Raw genomic sequence first — 22,805 nt, 5'->3', positions numbered from 1 at the left:
TTTTTTTAAAGCATCATCTATACATTGTCAAAATCATTTATAATAGAGGAATAAAAATAATTTTCTTAAAGTTTTGTATTCTGAAAGGAAAAGATGGCTTAATACTTACTTGAAGAGTTGTTGGACCTGAGCACTAATGTGTTATTAGTTCAGTAAAATTTGCAAACCTTTCAGAGAGTCCTAATGAGGCGCTAACCTTTTCGGGACAGCGTGCTAAGCAAGCTCCCTTAGGACTGGGCCAGGAGGTGGCTCCTGCCAGGTACTGGCCAGTGCCCGCGGCTGGGATTTCACCCGTAAGCACGTGGCTCATCAGCATTCTGCACTGCTGCCAAAGTTCAGTATAGCACGAAGGAGAACAGAAGCAAACATTAAAGAGGTGGGGATGGGGGGCGAACAGGGAGATAGTGAGAAGAAAAGAAGCTTTTTCAGATGTTTGTTGAAACTGCCTTAGGTTTCCAGTGAACCTGAACAGCATCTTAGGTGATGATGTTATCAGTTAGCATTTTTGGCGCCCGAATAGGAAGCACCTCGGGCAAAGTTCGGCATCCTGAAGGGTCAGAGAGGAAACTAGTTTAAACACTTTGCTGAAGAGAGATAGAATAAAGTGTGGTGTGCGTGCTCCAGAGCCTTGTTGAATTGGGCCCTTGGTTTGGCTCTAGAGATGAAGTACCCAAAACAAATCATGCGTCTCACATTTGAACTGCTGTGGGCCACACTCCCTCATTTTGTTCCACGTTAATGACGGGCTCCCACTTCATGCGTGTACAAAAGCCTGTCTTAACAGCTCCAAAAGTATAAAGGTACATTAAATAGCTGTAAAAGCCACAGGGTACAAAGTCTTTTTCCATAAGTGACAATCAAACTGTGGGTAGTTTTGTTTTTATGGTGCCTTTAGCCCAGGACAGCATAGAGTGCAGTTGTGCAGAGAAAGGCATTCAAAGGAAATGCAGGAAGAATGCTGCCTGGTTCTACCTTCATCTGACATTGCTTTCATCACGTTACTTGGAATAGCTGATAGTGGCTCTCCCTCTAAAGAGTTCACCTCTTATTCACAAGTGATATGTGAATCTCACCATTATGATGGAGCTGATAGAGATACTCTGTTAAACTTGATACGCTGAACCCCAAATCAGCGGAAAGATGCCAAGGTTTGTGTGACACCTTTTAAAGCTGTAGTCAAGCTGAGAAGTTCAGAAAGTCAGTTAGCAGGACAGGGATAGCAGCCGTACGTTCCTTTTCCTAAAGAATCAGCTCCTGTGAATTTCTCTATGTGGATACGACCTTTTCTGTTCATTAGTCCTCTCATTTCTTCTCACCTGCCAGCAGCTTTTGCATTAAGTGGGCACTTGGAAGCACACTGCTCTGAAATACTAAGTTCTAACAAATTCCATAAAAACAGACATTGTTAGTGTGCTAACAGCCAGAAAGGCAGCCATGCCTCCTGCTATACTTCTACTGTAGAAGGATGAAATAGGTATCATGCATTTTAGTCATACATGTATTTTCTGAACACTTCTGAAAGGCAGGGCTGGGAATGGAGCTTCAAGGACTTCATTTTTGATATTTCAAAATTATGTTGTCAAAATTATGTTGCAATCATCACATAAAGAAGGGTCTCAGACGCCGTATAAATGATAGGAGACATGATTTGGCACATGATCTACTAGGTGTGAGGGACATACGTGTTGGGAGCTCTGTCTTTCTGCTCTAAGAACTGCTGTTACAGAGAGATGGGAAGCTTCTTGTGTTTGTTATCACAGGTAGATTTTATTAATTTTCTGACTCTAGGCTAGAGTGTTATAAAGGCCCTTTACCAAGCCAGTATACAACTCCCATCTATAATGTTTGTTCTTACATTGTTATCTAGCTGGACTATAAAGTTCAAAAACTTGTCTGAACTTGCTCTGCAAGGCAGAGTTGACTAATAGCCCATTCTGCGGTTTACAGACTCTCAAGTATGATGCAAAAATCCAGTTGCTCAAGGGGTTGTTCTGGTTTGTCCTTAGCGCAGCATACTTCCTTGAAGGATAGAGTGCTGCCAAAGGCTCTAATGTTTCAGCTTTGTTGAAAGGGAGTGTATAAAAAGTCAAAAAGCCATTTTGGGAGATGCCTTTTATATGGCTAAGGAGATGGAGGTGGAGATGGCTAAGGAGATACTGTGTCTACGACAGTTTTGCTTCTGCCAAAGATGAGATAAAATGGTTCTATCCTTTGTTCCTGTAGAGGATACAAACTTGGAATATGAGGAGCTCCTGTAGACTTCAGGAGTATTCTGTAGTCTGTTTACTGCCTTAGCCTCTTACTTTCAGATTTGCTTTGTAGTTGGCAGAGATAAAACTGTCTTGAAATTAAAATACTTTGAGTACCCCGTCTCGGTAACTGGCTAGTGCTTCTTGTGCACTATTTACCTTCCAGAAGGCTATAGGCACGTGAAGCCAGGCGGTTGTTTCTGTGGGCCTGTGACATGAAATATATTTGCTTCTAACGTCCATGACTTCTAACAAGTAACATATATTTTTGGCGATGTGGCAGTTTAGAAGTACACAGTAGATATCCTCTTTAATTGCATGTCTGTAGTCTGTGAACACTTCTGAGAGGCAGGCCTTGGAATGGTGTTTTTAAACCACTTTGGTCTTTTTGATGTTTTTAAGCAATGTTATTTTCCTCATATTTAATTTTTTTTCCAAGCATGATCCATGCAATTGTCAGTCACGCTGGAAATATTAGCTAATAGCATCCACACCTTTTCAAATCAATTAATCCCTTTGAATCCTCTTGGGAGGGAGCAGAGAAGAGGGGAGAACAGCAAAGCTAAATATAGTCCTTTGAAAACAATTAATTTGAGAACATAAGGCCAAAAGTAAGCTAAAGAAAAGATTGACAAACCATCCTGGTAAGTACAAATGCACAGTGTCTTGCAAGCCATGGAAGGCTGCCGGCTGGAACATGGTGTGTTTGGTGCAGAGCGTGGGCTCCGGGTTGTGAGCCTCGGTTTAGAAGACGGAACGAGGCAGTGTCTGAGAGCTGGTGCAGGGATCACAGCAGCCAACCAAGGCTGCTGGCAAAGGTGCCGCATAGAGGCTCTGTGTCTGTGCTCCCTGTGAACCTCTGAGCCTTGTAGATGAGAGGGGCCAGCACGTGACCGAGCGGGACCGAGACAAACACCCAGGTGAGCTGGGATCTGCGAATACTAAAAGTTGATCAGGATCTTATTTACCCCTTTTTTGTTTCTTGGGCTTAGAGGTACTGTAACAATGGCCACGAACCTTGGTGGTTGTCTCTGTTCTGCTGCAGATTTTCTCTTTTCTCAGATCTGGGATATAATTGCTATTAACCCACTGTAACCCAAGTACTGTCCTGGTCCTCCGTTTATCTCTATATTTTAAGAATTCCTTTTTGCACCCATCTGTTCACGCTGTTAGGACTGTACAGAGCCTGCCTTTCCTTTTGTTGCTCTCCTGAGTGAGGAAGAAAATCAGATATTTGGCTAAGTTGGTGCAACACTTAACGTGGTTCCTGTTGCTGTGGTATCTTCTCCTGTGCCCACTTGTATTCTTTGCCCATCCTCTGCCAACCAGATGTTTAAAAAGGTGAGACCCAGTCCTCTCTTTTCGGAGTAGTCAGTGGCTCTTTGAAGAGAGTTCGATAACCTAAAGGGACTTTGGAGAAGTTGGTGTTTACTTGAGACCTACTGTATGCACAAATTGACTGGTAAATGAGCCATCTGGAACAATGTTTAGAACTTTCTAACCATTTCTCTTTGCCACATTGTACCTGTTTTGAAAACATGTTAGTCTTTTTCATCTGTTGGAAGTGTGTGGTAGAGACAGCAACCTCTCATAGGGTTGTGTTCATTCCCTTGTTCTCCAGTCACAATTAAAATGATTTTAAATATATTAAATATCTTCTTACTTGGCTTTTTTATTTTTTTATTTTTTAGATGTAGTTTTCTCTGTAAGCGATCAGTAATTTGTGGTGTGAAAATACACTGGATCTGATTCCTGACAAACCTGTTGCTTACAAGGTTGCTCTGTATGCTCTAGTATGCATGAAATGTTTTAAAATTTATTAAATGATGAAATGATAAAGCAATTAGAATTAAGACTGGTAGAGGTATTTATTAAAATTCTGCCATTTGTTCTTCAAAGAATAGTGGACTTAATATAGGTCTTGGAAAATAATGAAAACAAAGCAAAGCCAGGAAGTAGCCAAGTAATTATTTGACTGCTTCTGGTCAGAGAAACTAGAAAATTCTTCCCAATTGCATTAAAAATTAAATTACACAAATGAAGGCTTTTGTCTAACGAATTCTTGGGCTATGAGTGTAAGAGAAGAAGCTATAAGCCTGCTTGTTTGTCTGCAAGAGTGAAGCCAATAGATGTCAGGTTTAACCTTTCCTGTAACCAAATCAGGATGTTGTGAATGAACGATGAAAATACCGTTTACTGCTCCAAGTATTCACTTTCACCAGGCGAGAGCCGTTGAGCTAGCTGCTGATTCTAAAACTAATTACATTCCTAATTGTATGCTTATAAATATTATTAATAAATTATTGATCTGCATAACCCAAGCATACAAAACATCAGCCTGAATTAATGTGTTGTTGTTTCAGGGATTATATGAGCAGAATGAAAAAAGGCAGAGCATAGTGAATATCGCAGCCTGGAAGAGGAGCAGGGCACCGCAGGTAAGTGCGGTGTGGGAAAGCAGGAGGGAGGCCAAAGCCAGGGCAGGCAGGCAGTTCCACGAAGCTGCATTTTGAGCTCTGTCTGGTGCAGCACTGACTGCTTTTCTTAGGCACTGAGCAGCCTAGCTGTCAGTAACAGGATTTTTGAGACGTTTTGGATGAACATGAAGATCTCATGAGCTTTTCTGAGAAAATGAAGTGCTTAATTGCCTGGAAAACATGAGGTTTTTCATAGTTAGGTGTATGGGCACTCAAATCTGAAGCCATGGTTGGGAAAAATATTTTCTGGGCTTTGACATGAAAAATTGGAGACAGTTCAACTTATCGTGGAAGGCCAGGCTTGAATCAAATTACCCTATATGAAACTGGGGCTTCAGAGCCTTTTTAAGACAAGATACCTAAGAAGTTGTTTAATTTCATTGCCTCTAAATTTATATGAGCACCTTTTGAATGTTTATGGGATGGTTGGCAATGAGATATGTTTTTCTATCCACACAGGATAAGAGGTAATTAAATTCACAGTGAAAATTTTCACAAGGTTTTTGCCTCTAGACTGTAGTGAGCCAAATTTGTGTTTTGTGCAGTGCCATCTGTGTCGAGGGTCCTGTGTGTCCCGCCATTGAGAGATGGCGAGTCATCAGGAAATGTATATTTTAATAGAAACAGTTGGAAGGCAAATGAGTTATCGTAATACAGATAGCAAGGAAATTTCTAAAAGTGACGCCTGACAAAAGTGTCGCGTCTTCACATTTTCCCATCTGGTTAAAATTTAACCAAAGGATTTAAGTTTGGGGAGCGAGCGTATAGGCCTTGGTCAGAAGTGGTGTAGGGAGGGGAAACCTTTCATACAGAATTGCTAACAAATGGGATTCAACACTCAGGAGGCTCAGATGGCCTATTAATTCTGCTCCTGGCTTCCTTCCAAAACAACTGTGCTTCTCTTTTAATTCATGGCTAATTTCTATCAGAGATACCAAGAGACCGTTTCTTTCTTCGCCGGGAAGCATCCCCGTTGCTTAAATGGATTGAGGCGAGGGCTTTAGGAAGCCGACATTGATTGGCCCGTCCCTGGGGCCCGGCCGAGGCCGCTTGTGCTCGCTTGACACAGGCAGCAAATGAAATCCCACCTCCTGTAAACAGGCCTGAGCTTTTGGGCCTTTGTGTGATCCAGGAGCTGAGGACCTTTGCAATCCCTTTTAATTAATGAAGTGATTTGACTTGCCTGAGATTACACTTTCAATAACGAATTAAAAAGTAATAAAAAGAAATCTCTTAACAAATATGCAACAGGGAGCAAGGACCAAATTGGGTGCGTATCATATCCCCATTGTGTATCTTGTTTCTGTGTGCTCTTCAGATCAATGATTTTAAAAGCAAGGCAATTGTTTCCCAAGCGCTGGCATCTGCACACCTCAGATTTTCTAGTGCTATTGTATAGAAGATTAAAATTATGATCTAATATGCCTATATGACTAGTCCTTTCTTATCTCTACTGTGCTAAATCTCTCTTTCTCAGGACTCTGCTCCCTTTGCCTGGATTTTTTCTCTCTGTGCTTTCTCTGGAGGCTTTGCATGTGTTTTAGCTCCTTTTTGCTGACTGTGTATGAGCAGTGGTCACAGTTATATGTTTTGTAATAGGAATGCAGTTATCCACTGTAATTCCTGATGTGTAAACACAAGGTATGAATCCATGCCCAGCCTAGTTCAAGGGTCCCCCTTCTGTACTGGCTCTGAAATTGGACTCCTGCCCGTTTTGTTTTAGGGTAACACACAATGCAATGTTTCTGAGTGAAGTCAGCAGGGATGTTCTGAGCCTGCTGAGTGGCAAGGTTAGAACTAGGAAGGTGTCTGTTTCCCCGCGTGGTTTGGGTTCATGTGTGATTTACCTTGGTGCAACTCTAGAAGTTCTTTAAACTAATAGATGGGATTCGTTCTGATCCAAGGAAAAAAAAGTGACAAGTTTAGACTTCTTCCTAATACTGTGTTTCAAAGTGTCAAAAAAAGTCTTGCTTGGTAGCTGAGGTGGTACTTTGCTTAAACTCTTGATTTAAGTGCTCAAACCACAACAATTGCTAAAACTGAAGGAAAACGTTGGCTAAGGCTATGTAGAGTTTGGGGGCTTCCACCAATATCCAATAAATTCTAGGGCATGGATAAGGTAAGCTAGTTGTCCAAACAAGACTGTGGAGGAAACCTCACGGTGAGCTCGCACCTGAGAGCTGCTTTTGCCCCCAGTGCTGCGGGTGTGATTCCGGAGGCAACACTCTGAGTAGCCGACTAGGAGTAGCAGCGAAACACGGCGTATGCCTGGGAGCGCACGGAGGCTGCTTCCTGCCGCGGGAAGGCGAGAGGCCCTGCAGGCTGCTCTCCTGGACTGCTGCCTGCACTGGACTCTTCCCTTGATTCAGGGTCTTTTCCTTTATCACAACAGTTTAAGACAAAAAAAGAAGGCCAAAAACAAAAGTTGTGCCACAGCACTGACTTACTTTAATTGCCAGAATTAGAAAATTTTACTTCCTGTTGGCTGTGGAATATGCCTCTCTTCTTATGCTGTGAAAAAGAAACACAATCAATTTAAACTAGAAGCAAAAAAAGCCATGATTGTTTTTCATGATTTTTTTTTTCTTTTTTTTCCCCCCTCTTTTCCTTTAAAAAACACTATTTCATCGTTTGGCAGATTAGAGCAAAAAAGAGGAGGAGGAGTAGAAATGTCATATAAAAGCCTTGGGTAGGATCCACTGGGAGCTCATTAAAAAGCAGTTATACTTAGATGCCATTAGGTTTTTAGGGTGTGGAGCATCTTAACATGTAGCAAAAATGGCCTTAGAGGGTAAACAATGAGCAGGAGTGGGTAGGGTAACTAATGGGCCAGCGCTGCTATTAAGGCTCTGGCTTTCATTATTTACAGTTTAGTTAAGCTGATGCTTCGTGACACACATTTGGGAAGAAACCCTTTAATTGCAGAGGTAGAGTGAGAGATTTCTGGGTTGGGCATCTAGCTCAGCTTGCTCTCTGTTGCTTGAAAGTGACCTAAAATAAGAAGCCCTCCTGCTTTGCTGAGAAGTTGATTGCAAATTTGAGCTTGCAGTCATTTTAAATGTGAGTATGGACTTTTCGACTATTTTGAAATTAGAAATCATCAATAAATCAACAGCCGTGTTAAGACATGCAATTTTACTGGCCTGAGGTACTTACCGGCATAGGAAAGAGAATTAGTCCACTTTGTTAAAGATGTAGAAATATTGCACTGGGCAGCTCTTTTTACCCGCACTTGTCCTTTTCAAAGTTCTTGCTTTCAGTACTTCTAAACTAACACTGTGCTTTTAGAAAGGTTTCTTGCTGAGGGCTTATTAATCCGGTTACATATTGCTGTTGCTTTACATACACATATCACAATTCAAGCTACCACATGGATGCAGCAAATCTCGATTGCTGCTTTCCTTCAGTTTGTGTTTCTGAGGCCGATCCAACAAACTCTTTTTATTGAGCAAGTTTCCTGGGCAGTGGTCCAGATTTTGCGGAGAAGAAGTACGAAACGTGTCCTCTGACCGAGGGTTTGGAGGACCCGCCTAGAGTTAGGGCTGGAATTTGCGCTGAAGCCGAACTGGGTGCCCACCCAAGGGAAGCAGCGCAGGGAGGCAGGCCGGGCGGCAGCGGGGCCGGGTGGCCGGGCCGAGGCGGCGGCGCAGCGGCAGGTGGCAGCACAGCCCTGGAGATGCCACGCGGGGGCAGGAGCTGGAGCTCTGCTCCGGCCCCTGGCTTGGAGGCAAATCTCATGGAGGCACCAAAGCCCTGACAGGAGCCAGATGGGCGGCTTTGCCTGGGACGCGTGGCTCCGGAGCCTTGGCAGGGCAGGCTGCTGGCTCAGGGTTGTTTGAGCCGCCTCGTTTGGGCGGCTAGGCAGTGGTGTGTGAAAGGAAGGCAAAAAAAACACTAGTGATACCGTGGTCTCTCAGAAATGTCGCACTACTGAGGTGCTCATTACAACCGCAGTTGCTACTGAACTGGTAGATGATTCAAGGAGAGTTCCTTGAAAGATCTTGTTTGAAGGTGGTGGCAAGTGGACTCCATGAGCAGGGAAAATGCAAGTAAAGCCAGGAAGTTACAGCCAGGATGGCTGTAAGTTACAGCCAGTCATATGCATGTGCATATCCATGTGTGATTGTGCTAATTCCATTTAATTATCCATGTGTTCTGGTCGTATGACTGTTCTGTAAAGTAGGAGCACATTCATTTTCTACATGTGCTTCGGATTTTAGAAGACGCTTTAATGAACTTAACAAAAAGCCTTCAGTACAGAGAAACAGCTAGGCTAGCAGCATGGCGGTATTGGGAAGAAGGGAGAAGAAATGGGAGACGTATTTATTTGACAGACAAAGCAGCGAGAGGATGCCATGGCTGGAGGCCCCCCAGAGAAGACACTGAAAGCAAAGAGGAAATTTTTAAATTTTAAATATAATGCAGCAGCAAAGTGAGGAAAATGATACAAAGGGAGGGGAATGTGTGCGTGAAACTATCTCAGAGTACTTTATCAACTGCTTTTTTAGCGATCTACACTTGAGATAATTGTATCAGAAAGATTATAAAAGAAAAGGTGTCAGGAATGAAGAAAGAGGTGAGTAAAAACTGCTTTCTATTCAAAGGTTAGAAAACAGGGAGAAGAAGAGAGCTGGGAGGCAGGATCAAAACTTTGCAAATGTAATAGAAACCTTGAGGTATTATTGAAAGTAAAGCCTGGAGATAATATGGAAAGAAGAGCCGAGAATGAGAGAGAACCAAGAAACAGCAGAACAGCAGCAAGTTTTCCAGGTGAACTGGAAGAATCACTGGGGAGGCTCGTTAGGGAGAGACCTCCTCAGAACATTTCTTACCAGAATATATTAGCAGGTGAATTGCAGAGGCTTCAGAGAAGCTGACAGGTTTTTGACGTTTGGAAATTGAGATCCCAATTGGAAATGTATGCTTTAGTTTCTCATGTGGAAATTTTCAAGTGGGTTCTGTAACCCACATGCCTTTGCTTTTCCTTAAATCAATTCCCTGGGTGTCACTAGACTGATGTTTCATCTGAGATTTATTGATGAGACTTGTGCTGTGCTGCCATGTTGCAGCTCCAGCGTGCTTTGCCCCTCCTGGCACAAAAAGCCTTTCTGTGATCCCTCTGAAGCCCTGTGATAGGGTGATGACAACAGTTTGCTAGAAAAGTTCCCCTCCAAGGATCTAATAGGCCCTTGGGAAAGTAGGCAGCATCCTTATTCTCACTGTATCGATGGAGGATCCGAGTGGTGAAAGTGAGGCCTGTGAGTCGCTCTCCCGCATTGCGGTCTAGATATAGAGTGATCTAGCCTGGGAAGCCTCTTCCTTGGTATTTGCCAGAAGGGCTATCCAAGAAGGATTGCTTTTGGTGCTATTTGTGCTCTCTTAAAGTCTGCTTCTCTGGAGTGATGAACACACCTTGCTGGGCTCCACAGGCTGCCGTCTGACCTAGCACATCCGTTCTGGTGACGTGCAGAGGGGAAGGCGACTTTGCGATGTCTTGATTTCTGTGGCTCTAGATTATGTACATTTCTTTCTTATATATATAAAAAAGGCAAATGATTTTTAGTAAAAGAAAATACTTCTGAAAAGCTTTACTGCAGGTTTTGGTGAGTTACTGCTAATTTCAAATACTTTGTCAGGTCACAGAATGCTTAATGCAGGCCTAAGCTTTAGCAGCAATTATGTTATATTGCATCTTCCCTACCTAATGTCATGTCACCGTCTCTCAGCACATTGCCCTCTAATATTGTCTAAATAAATACAGGAAGAGTCAGCTACAGAAATTGAGTTATTTTTACTATTTTTGTGTAATAACCATGAGCCCTGCAGGCCTAGTATTGGCAAAACACCATAGATTTATCTTTTAGAAATGGAATTTTCTGTCTAATTTCCCAAATAGAATTTTGGTTCCCTCTGCTGCACTGGATTTGTTATTGTTGCATGTTTTTTTTTCCAGTGTTTCTAATGAGGTGTTAATGAGCAGCTTATGATGTATGTAAATTAAATGGGGTTAGACATTGAAAGGTTATCGAGACAAAAAATGCCATATAGGACTTCAGAGTGTTACAAAATGAATGTCTTTAATTTTGTTGGCACAAAGTTGATAGTTAATAATCTACTGCCTCAAGTCTAAATGATGTTAATTCAAGACACTTTCAGTCTGCACCGTGGGTGCGTAACAGACACATTCCCTCACCCTTGGTGGCTAAGATAGGGGGGTGTTGCATGTCTGTGTGTTCCTGTGTGCCTCCAATGAATGATGAAGTTATAAAAGACACAGTTTAAGGCCACTAGAGCTTAAAGTAGATGCATATTTTTTCTTTTTGAGTTTTAAATGGCAGTTAGGAGTGTAGCAGTGATCAGTGCTTTGGCTGTGGAAAGCTCCTGAAAATTGTGAAAAGTGGCAGCTTTGGTCACCTTACATGTGAATTGTGGGTGGTGACTGTTGGGAGCTGGCTTCACATGACCGAGGTGGTGCTGCAGAGAACGTGCTTCGTGCAGCCTGCTGTCACCCCTGCAAAGAAAGGACAACACGACCTTTCCCTTAGTGCCACCACAGACTGCCTTGGAAAACCTGGGGGGAGACAGCTCTGGAGGCATGCTGAAGACAGACGCATTGTGTGAATATTAAGATTTGTATCAACTCTGTTGCTTTTGCAGGGAGAAGGCTTCCTTATTCTCTCTCCAGTTCCACTTCTCAGAGCTGAACCTATAGCTCCCTACTGAAAGCAGAGCCTCCTCCTCGGGGGCAGCTCATCTGCCCCAAGGGTCAGACTGCACAAGCCGCAGTGGAGCTCACCAGCCCATGTGCTTTGATGCAAGTTTCCTCTGCAGCTGGTGGTGCATGAGCCCTCTCCGGGGCAGCAGGTGCCAGGCTGAGCCGTGCACGGCTCGGTGCTGCGCTGCTCTCGCCATAGGTGGGTGTAACAGAGCTCTAGCAGCCAGGCTCGTTTCTAGTTTGGACAACTAACAGGTTGGAAAACACTACCATGCTGGAAGATCTAGGATTCTGCATCGCAAAATACAGGTTAGTCATTTGTTTGACAGGTGTAGTTCAGCTTAAATAATTTACATCACTACTACAGAGTATGCTAGCAAATGTTCCGTAGTATGTTTTATGAAATTAATGAGGTCTTGGTAATGTGAGAGCTCAGTACCACGTTTTGCCATTAAATGTTTGCTGAGAAGTAGGGCAGGACACAGCTCTTCATGGCGAGTGACTCATGAAAAAGTACAATTAGTTTCCTGTGAAAAAACAGCATTCTTCCAGATTTTAATGTAACTGGATATTGGCTCTGTCATGTTAAATATTCCTCATTTTTGCACAAAATACACTCTTTTATTGCCATTTCATAATTATTGGTTTTCAAAATTATTTAATACTGTTATTAAACTAAATATAAAATTCTGTAAAATCTTTACAAATTCTGATCATGGTAAAGACTTTTAAATTTGAAGAGTGTATTTAAATACGGTGCGTTTGCTTGCTTTGGGTAGATAAAGGATTTTCACTGTAGTTGGTGATGCAAATTTCACCATATTTGGGTGTGCTACATACCATATCATGTTTTATTACCATACCATATTTTATTGTCATACCAAGCCCACAAAGATGGGTGTGTTCAGAGTTTTTTTGAGATTTGGAAGTTTGAGGTTAGCTCCTTCACTTTGTTCCGTGCTTTCATGGAGCTATGTCAGTATGTGGCACTGAAACAAGGGTAATCTTCCCCTTTCCCTGCGCCCTCCTGTGCTATCAGCATTGCTGGCAATCCTAAATTGAGGCTTATGCCCAGGAGACTGGCTGTTTTGTCCTGAAAGGCTGTAGGAACTCCAGCGCTCTGAAGTCAGCAATCCATAAGGACTAGCAGGAGCAAGCAACGCGCCCTGGTAGGCCAGCTAATCTTCCACGAGTGGCTGTTCCTTCAGATTGCGAGTGTTACTGCACGCCTGCCTTTCCAAGAGACCATTGTGAATGAACAGCCTGTTGCAGTGAAAGGCAGGAGCAAATGGCTTAGCCATTTGAAGGATCCCTGTGGTAATTTTGCCCTAAATGAGCAAAGATCGAGGAGGAGGGGAAAGGGTTTTTCCCCTCCGCTTTAACCTTCCTCCTTTTAAGCATTTACCCAAAAAGCACTTTCTTTTATTCATGTGCTCAAAATGAAGCTAATACTTGTGGTTTAAACATCTGAAGGCAATTTTTTTTCATAATTTGTTCAGCTAGTCATTTCTAAAACCGACTATATCCCCCAAAATATATGTTTTTGTCTTGGACTAACTCTGCTGTTCTGTCTTTAAAGGCTTGAGGCTGCTCTGAAGGGGCTCCCCTCTGCTCTGGGGGTAGAGCCTTTTAGTGTAGTCTCGGGACAGGATGGAAGTTACCGCAAGAAAGCTCTTCAGTGGAACACATCATGTTGGGTAACAGGCCTATTGTGGCGTCCAGTTGATGCATTTTTTTCCTTAGCAAAAAACCTCCAAACTCCCCTGAGTTACTGTCTGCCACTGAGGGAACCCTTGACGTTGGGGCATGGGATCAGTCACAGTGTCCTGGAGCAAAATAGCCTTTTACACAGGGAAAGCCACGCTTGCCTGGTACACCTTTAGGGGCAGAAATTGAGAAGTTAGAAGGGGGAGCTGTCAGTGGATGCTTTCTCACAGGTCTGTAGTTAATTCTTAAAAGGAAAAAAGCCACCAGTCACACAAACAGAACCCGAAACAAGCCAATGAAAGCAGACAAATTGTTTATGAAAAGCCAGGGATGTTTGGGAACCTTCGGAAAGCCATGTTACCAAATAAGCTGATGACACAGAAACTCTCACCTGTGGAGTGCACTACTTTATTTATATCTTACTGCTTCTTAGTGATTAAATGTTTTGTAGCTAAGCTTCCCAGCTCAGCCTCACAGAGGAGAGGTGAAGCTTTGGTCTAGATTAAAAAGGGTTTTAGTGTGAGGTGCCATCAGGTACTTACTGCACTACTACAAATGGACACTTACAGCTTATTAAGCTGGAAATAACTCCACTGATGCAAGCCATCCCATTTGGCATTTTATATGACTGAGATTGAAGATGAGAGGAGAATAAAGGTGTGATAATAATGGAAGTAGTGGGAGGAGGGAACTGGTGATGATAAAATGCTTGCACTTGTCATTGTTTTCTGAAGGAAACAAAATGAAAGAGGGGGAGAAAAGAGAAATTAGTGAGATGTGCAGTTTATGAACTGGAGCCACCTTTCTGTAAAGTGAGAGGAAAACGGGGTCTTTTTGCCAAAGGAGGTCATTCCGTGCAAACCTCTAAAGGAAAGCGGATTCTGTAATGATGAAAGGAGGGGAGACTACGCGCCTTACACTTTAATGATTTCTGTGCTGCTCACAGATATGCACTGGAACTCGGTGCTATTAGCCACAAATGGCATTTTGAAATGACTTTTTTTTTTCTTTTTTTGGGCAAACCCAAAAGACATTGCTAAGATTTACATTTTCAAATATATGCTGACCTTTTTTTCCTCTTTCTTTTAGTTCATTTGTCATCAGTATGTAATTGAATCAATATATTTCCTGATCAACCCAAAGATTGAATAAGGTCATGGGAAGCCATGTGTGGACATTAAAAATCATTATTTTACTCAAAATGAGCAGAGATGGCATAGACCATTCAGAGTTCCAAATGAAATTCTATTAGATTCTATTACACTTTTACAATTATAGAGACGTTCCAATATTACAAGGGGAAATGAAGTCATAATAAAAAAGCCCAGAGGTGTATTACAAAGAAATGGGCATACTATTTTTCTAGTTAAAAACTTGATGAAAGGAGCTCTGCTACTTTTCAGTTGCTGAGACGTGACCTTGTTCCAAAAAAAAAAAAAAAGAGCTTCCTCCCTACCCTTTATACTGTGCTTCATGACATATTTTTAAGAAGGAAATCTGCTTTTTACTATTAAAAATAACTAGAAAAGAGGCACCCAGGTAAATATATCAGACTTACTATTATCATTGCAGTATCTTTCTCTGCACAAGCAGTATTGTTGCATTGCTTGCTGTTTTATGGTAGCTGAAAAGTTTTGGCACGTAAGTCAAATTTTGTCTCTCTTTGGTATGTTTTCTCTAAATGCTGTCCTTAATGGCTTTCCTCTATGGCCAACCTAGCAACGTTCAGTTTGAGGAGAACTTTTTCTGCTGGAAGTCTGGGGGAAACTTGTTAGCGGAGCGTCCCCAGTGGAATCTGTTCCTGCAGCTGGGGTGTAGCTTGACTCACAGCTCAGCCTGAGATTACTGCTAAGTTTCAAAGCCCCAGTCATTAGCTGGCCATGTAGCTTGTTATCTCTATATTAGCATTGCATGGAGGAGAGTGGAAGAAAACATTTTTGCCTTTTTTTGCTTTGTTTTGCTTTGTTTTGTTTTAGTCCTGGCACATTAGAACTGGGGAGGAGAGGATTTGGGTGTAACTTTTTTCTTTCTTTTTTTTTTCCCCCAAGAATCAAACGCATACAAGTCTGCATATTTGAATGTTGGCTTAAATGTTAGAGATAAAATTTGCTTTTCTATAACTACATACAGAGAAATGGGTCAAGGTATTATGACTCTTTAGAAGCACGTTACCAAAAATGATGCATGCTATTTGGTATCCCCAAGAAACGGGGAAAGATATAGCATATTCATATCACTTATGTACACAATAAAAAGTTACTGATGCAATCATAAGGGACTATGAAACTGGGAAGATGTGGCAATATTTATATAGCAATGATGAAGCCCTAAGTTGGAGTCCAGCTCCTTGCCTAAGGCTTTTGGGCATTCACCAAGAGGACGCGGGCTGTGCTGGGTGATGCTCTTTGGTACATGGGGGAGAGGTGAAGACAGCAGAGATGCAGCTTGGCTTCCTCAGCAGAGAGAGTTTTCCACAAAGCTTTCCTAGACTGTAAATCAGATGATAACTTCAAAACATCTGTTAAGCCCTCAGATAAAGCCTACCATCCACCACAACAAATTACACTCATTTACAGAAATGAACACTTCAGAGGTCGCCCAGTGCAGCAAGCAGAGGGGTGGGATAACAAAAGAAGTATCTCTTCCCAAAGTTTGGGACACTATCAAAAAACTTATGGAAGAATTCCTAGTAATTAGGTCACCACTTGTCTCCTTTCTGCATGGCTAAAGGCATAAGCTGTGATTCGAGATGCAAAGTAGTTGAAGAATCCCCTGGTAATGGCAATCTCCTCTAATGTTTCAAATATTATCTTTTTAGGATATTCCCTTGCTACCTGAGCTTGTTTCTGCAAATTAGCAAGCAAGTCTGCAATTTGGGGACCCTTGTGGTACATTGAGTGTTGCTGCTTGCTTAAAAAACAGCCAGGGCGACTAACCGGGGCCACAGTTGCCTCGCTGCTGTGCGCGTGCTCTCCTGCTGCATTTGTGAGCTGGTCTTTGTTTCAATCACTGCCTAAACTGAATGTCATGGGTCTAATTTCAGGGCGTCCATCACAGTTTATTGGTCTGGTTTACAAGAAGGGATAAGCTCTCAGATCTGTTTCAGTGGTATCGCTGCCTTTTTTGCAGGCCCTTGTTCAGTATGCGTGAGGGCAAATATCCTTTGGCTGCTCCTAGCTGTCTTCCTTGCCGAGCCGTAGCTGTTGTCTCCTTGATAGCCATTCTGCATCTGCCATTTTGACCTCAGGCTGCAGATCTATTTTTCTTACTTCTTTTTTTCTGTTCAGTGATGGTCCCTCTGTTACCTGGGGGCAGGAAAGAGACCCTCCAACTTCTTGGTACTTTCTGGCATCTTCTCAGGACTTCTGGCTTACTCACAGCTTTCAGTCATCTGGTGGCAGAATGCTTTAGCAGCACGGTTGACTTTTGTAAATGAATACAAATGTGGATAACTCTGCTCCTCTCATGGAAGTAGCTTGTAGTGCTAATGCTGATAATGTATCTTCACTTTTCTTCTTAAGGCATCTTGTTTGGGTGAATATATCTTGAATTGCTTTTGGTTGTATATACCTTGCAGAATTCTGTGGTAAGCCTTACACAGTGGGTTAGTATAGTATACAATGAGGAGGAAGTAAATCTCATATTGAAGTGTATTCTCTATATAAAGTCAGGCCGAAGCCACCGCTAAAGCAGGAGGCTGAGGTTGAATCCCAGCGGAGACTCCTGAACCTTGGAGGTGCTACCTCCAAGCTGGACAGTGAGGTTTGTCCTAGGCCTCACGGGCTTCGTGGCATCTTTGAAATGGGCTGGTAGCTGATGAAGCAGCCAGCTGCTAGAAGGGCCTCCCAGCACCCTCCTGGCAGCTACTGGGGCCACCAGCGACCGACGTGGGATCAAACTGCTAATGAGGATTTGCGGTGCCGTCTTCTCGGAGCGATTTCCAGTCTGAGCAGCCCGGTTGAGTCCAGCATGTTGTGCAGCATGCTTGAAAGCAAGCGCCTAATGAAAAAGCTGCACTGAAATGTAATGGGGATTTTTTAATGCTTAAAAATATTTATAGATTTGCCACCATTCTTTTCTCTGCTTGCACCTGTGTCTGTATTCTTTCTATGTGGGTAAAATGAGAAAGAGGATAAAAAAAAATGCAGAAATGGGAGCAACATTGGCAAAATGTTGAAAGTTCTCCCCAAAATTAGCTACAAAAATTAATCTTGGCAACCACCTTGTAAGGAAGTTAGTATTTTATGCTAGCATTAGAGAAAGTGAGTGATTTGAAGGGCAATTTTTGATTTCCTCTCTTTTATTGAGTAGTATCCGCCTTTCTGCATGAGGAGACCCATAGGAATCTTCCCCGGGATGCTACATTGGTGCTTGGAGTAGGAGTCAGTGCTAGAGTAGAGGAATTTTGACTTGTGGTCTGGAGTTCAAATGACTAAGCCATATATCTGATAAAATGAGGCTTGAACCTGTGGTACTGCATATTTTACAGCACATTTAAAATGCATTTACTTCCCTACCCTGGGAGTCTCAGTAGCTCCAAAATAACTTTTAAAAATAAATTGTTTATTGAAAGATTAAGAGCATTTTATTGACTTTGCAGTTATGGCCAATTTCAGTGCATTTTTGTGACAGTATCTAGTCACAGATAGTCCTTCCTACGTGTGATGGTTTTATTATGGGAAAGAAGCCTCCCTCCTGTTTATCCTTGCCTTGTTCTCCCCCTTACACTGCCTGCCATGTTTTCCCAGTGCTTTGTATGTCAAATGATCTCCCTGTCTTAATTCAAATCCCTCCTTAAGAGATTTCTTCTGTGCAGATTTCCTATAATGATCCCCCCCCCCAAGATATCCATACTGATTTGGCACAGGGCTTTCATATATATAGTATAGCCTGTGTGGCTGATGACACAATTTCTGAGCCTAATGCTGTGTTCTGAATGGTTTTGAACAATTCTTAAAGAAAAGATGAAAAAAATTTTTTTTTTTTTAATTGTGTGTGGTAGCTAAATAAAATAAGTTCTTGGAAAGCAAGGTAAATCACCAGGTCAGTTTCTACACATGCAGAATAGATGATAGTTAATCAGCAAATAATTTAATTACGAGTGTGTTTCTCTATTAAAAAACTTTTTGTGCACTCCGCATGCAAGTGGATGTGGAAATGAAGCGAGTCTGAATAATGTCTGAATAATCAGTCAGTGCTTGACTGATTCTTGCAGCCTTCTTGAGTTTTCCTTTCCCGCTCCTGCAGCATGAAGCCCTCCGAGCCTGGGGCAGGTGCTGGGGGCTGCAGGGGCAGCGGCGCCGCCTTGGCTGCCCGGGGCTCGGGAGCGCCGCGGGAGGCTCCCTCGGCTGGGGTTCCTGCTGTGGAACGCGCTCCTGCTCCCTTGGCTGCAATCGCGGGTTAGCATCTTGGAGGCTGCTGGCAGCTCTACCTGCCTAGCTGAGCTTCTGAGGAATCATATCCTATTGAAATACCACTAAACTTTCTTGCCTCGCTCGTTTCCGTCTTTCTTTGCTCACCTGACTTTTGTACCATCACGCAGGGATTTTTTTTAAAGTTAATATGATGTGCTTTCCTTTACCAGACATCGTTGCACAGTAAGTTATGGAAATAAGGACAGGGTGGATTTTCTGGTAGCTGCTCACATGAGTGTACTGCTCACTTCTGCAAATGAGATAGATTGAGATGACCTCTGGTCTGCTCTGGCGATGTGCTGGAAACCCTTGGAAATATTTTTATTTTGTTAGTTCTGACCCTTTTTAAATGATATTCTTTATATTGGAGAAAGAAGTCTGACCAGTAACAAGTGATGCAAATGGCACCTCATCCTAAGATAGACTGGATTTTAAATCGCCAGAAGCCCAATAAACTCAAAAGTGTTGGCAAATGATGGCAGTTTGGTTGTGCATGTGGGTTTGGGACTCAAGTGCCCTGCGGGTATGACCAAAAGAGTCTATATGAACAGAGACTTTGACTTTAGTCATGAAACCCAAAGATTCACTGCATTTCTGTCCAGCCACACGGAATTTGGACTTTCATCTTCCTATGGCTTCAGGTTGAAGCCTTATAACAGAGGTGGTAAGGTAACTTTTCACTTGCAATCCAGGCACTTGAACCAGCTATAGTCAGGTGGTCTGAAAACATACAAATACAAACTGTCTTTCAAGAAAAAAAACATTTGTTTGGGATCTTTTGAACTGGAACCTCTGAGGCATATAGCTCTATGTATCATGGTTATGGATTTATAATCCATGACCCTGTTACAAATGATAGATGAATATTTCCAAACCTAATGGTCTCACTAATGTGCAGCCACACCTGTCCCAACTTCCTTCCTTCATTTTTCAAGCTGCCAATGGAAGGTGCTGAGCGCGGCTCTCCCCTGAAACAAGTCTATGTGAGAGCAGGCGGAGTGAAAAATAGTCTCCTGCTCGCAAATACCAGTCCTAAGAAGTGTAAACAGAAATGGTTTGAAAGAGAAGCTGTCTCTCCTTGACGCTTTGGTCAGAAAGCTGTTTAACTTACAGGCTTCATAGGCATTCTACCTTGAAGCTAATAGACTGGCACAGTTGTAAATGAGAGACAAATTAGGTCATTTCCATCGAAATAGAGAAGGCCCCTTTTTCTCCTCTTACATTCACTGCTTTCATTCTGGTGATGCCTCTTGTGCCTCCCATCCTTCTCACAGCCTGAGGTTCCTTAGGCTTGCTCATTCCTTCCCATGCTTTGCTCGGGCAAGTGCCCATTTGTCAGTCAACGAGGACCTAACCAGGTAAAACCTGAGACTGTAGATGTGTGTCTGCCCCTTTCCAGGGCAGATCAGTGCAGGATGTGGTCCTGTTAGATCTCACAAGTAAAGGAGTATTAACCCCCTTTGTTGCCTCAATATTTAGGTGATGCAACAGGTTTCGTGCTATCCTTTGTTTTTCTGTGTTTCTCTTTCAATGGTGTGATCTGTACTACTGTGATAAAATAAATGAGTATTTTTTTTCTCCCATCCCAAGGGTCCTAATATCCAGAATGTATTGCATATTTCAGCTCATTCACACTTGCTCTGTGCAGCTGCTTCTGATATAAAGTGTCCATTTTCACTGGTTATCTTCATTTCTTAAACAAAGCAATAAGCTCGCTTTGCAATATTTTATCCATTATGTTTTTTCTTATATAATAGCTAGGTGATTTCAACAGTGTTTAGTGTATATATTGGTTCCAGTAACTGTAGCATTTGGGACGTAGTATGAAATGGGCATGTATGGGGTAGGAAAATAACTTAGGTTTCAAATAATTTCCCAAATCTTGTTGAATAAGAAAGATCACGTGAAGCAGAGTAGGTTAGTTTTGAATACTTTTATGTATCCAAACTCTAATCCCAGCTTCTCTTTCCAGAAAATAACGGAGTCCCTTTATGGTGATGCAGGAGGGTGGCATCTCTTGTGTTTCCAGAGATCCCTCTCAAAATCAAACATGTGTCAGTTTAAGATGCTCCTCAAGGCAGTAACTAAATCACCCTGTGTTATATTTCAAACTAATGCTTTAGTTCTTAACTGAGACAGAGAGAGAATCCCTTGAAAAAATCAGTACATTTGGTGATAAAAAATCAGAATTTGGTGGAAAATACAGGAAGTAGAGAGTCGCAGCAGAGAGACGTAGGGAATCCAATGAGGATTCCTATGAGGAAAGCTAGTGTATTTCCAGAGATTAACGACGGGTTACTCTGCAAGTCGACAGCAAGAACAAACAAGATATGAAAAAAATAGAGCAAGAGAGTTAAAATCCTATGTGTAGAAGCCACAGGTGAGTCTTAATAGGCAGAAAATTATCTGAAGGATAGAGAAAAGGACTTGTGAGGACTTATTTTTGTAGAAATAGCAGTGCCTTTCATTTTCTCATAAGTTTTTAAGTGAAAAAAAAACCTGAAAAGTAATGCAAAGAATAGGAGATAATTGTGAATTAGGAGCCAAATTATGCCAGGCACAATTGAATAAGTTCTGACTTTTCTTACTGACAGACATGTATATTAATAGTTGGCACTTATTGAACCAAATATGAATATTCATCTTCATTTATATTTCAAGGCCTTTCATTCCTCAAGGACCGCGGTGCTTTTGACCAATTTTCATCCACATTACTAAAATGACAGCTTTCACTCCTGGGCCCTGACAGAGGTCTGCAGAATTCATTGGAGGTCCTGGGAGGAGGGAACTAGCTCCTGCTCCCAGCTGTCCACAAACACTCATTAAGAGAGGCAAATATCCAGCAGAATCTCTGTGAGAATTTTTAATCACGCAAAGGCTCTGCTAATTAGGTAGCTGATGGGGCATAGAGAGCACAAGGACGAATTCTTTAAACAAAGGACTAGAAACTTTAAGAGCTTTAATTACTTGGGCACAGAGTTCATTTCAGAACTTGGGAGCAAATTATTCTAATAACAATAAGACCAAGTAGCAGCCCATATTAGTGAGAAAAATGTTGAAAAGTTCATTTTTGTGGGGCTGTTACAACCATGACCAGAGTCTAGGGGAAACTGAGGGAGTTATAAAAAAATAAATGGACTTTATGTGCACAGTTTCCTATAAATGTTCATTCTACACCTCTTTTCTGTGAGTACCACTTTGGCAGGGAGTATCACGCCCTGTTCTTTACCTCAGGATGTTCATGTGGCTCAAGAGGTGTGTTCTTTTACACAAATCATGGGCAATAACTATTTCCAAACTGAATCCCACCTTTTGTGTAGTGCAGGCCATCTCCAAAATTGAATCCGGAAAATTCTTTACTTTCTTGTAGGTTAAAAGAAAACCCCTTTTTGCCAGTTGAAAACAACGTTGTGATTTTCTGCTTGCTTTGTAAGTACAAAGTCACACAGTACAAAGGCTGGGTCATACAACTGTTCCCAGAACACTGTCTAGGCTATAATGTTTTCCAGGATCCCTCCTTTCTAGGTGAAATAGGGAAGTGAGTGGAAACTGCTAAGGATGGAAAAATAACAATAATAAAAATAAAAATAAAAATAAAAAAAAGGGATTCAGGCTAGGAAGCTGCCAGTCAAGAGGAGACTATGGAAGGTATAGAGCTCTCCTTTTCTTGGAAGTGGCAGACAGCTGATGTGCTTCTCCTGCCATTGCAGCTGATAAAGGTTAGCAGAGCTGCCTGTCTGCAGCTGAGTGCAAGGGCTGTGTCCTGCTCTGGTACTGGGGGAAGGCACCTTTCCCTTTGGAAGGACACGGGTGCCATCAGGCAGGAAGGAAAGGGCGTGGGTGCTCTTTGCTGCAAGAGGCTCGGAGGCCTGGAGGAGCCCGCGGTGAGGGCCGCGCAGCCACGCCGTGCAGTGGTAGGTAGCCCCAGGGCACGTGCACCGGGTATCTTCCTCCTGCAGCTGGGGCTAACTTGTCTGGAGATGGGATTCTGCCACGGGGAAAGTTGGTGTCTTTAACCATGCGTATACCAGTCAAAGAGACTGAGGTTCTCAGCAGGAGCTTGCTATTCAGTGAATGTGGTGCAAATCATGTACAGTGATGGGCCTTATGTTAAATTGTTGAGACTGCGGTGTTGGAGCTTGAAGTGTTAATTTTACAGCAGGAGGATTATTTCCCTCCTCACGGCTGCTGAGGAGATGGGCTTGAGCATGTCAGAGGGACGTGCAAAGGGGCAGGTGAAAAT

This window comes from Nothoprocta perdicaria, unplaced genomic scaffold (genome assembly GCF_003342845.1).
Source record: "Nothoprocta perdicaria isolate Ctin4 unplaced genomic scaffold, notPer1 scaffold_15, whole genome shotgun sequence".
NCBI lineage: Eukaryota > Metazoa > Chordata > Aves > Tinamiformes > Tinamidae > Nothoprocta > Nothoprocta perdicaria.
Note: the sequence above shows the minus strand (reverse complement) of the source record.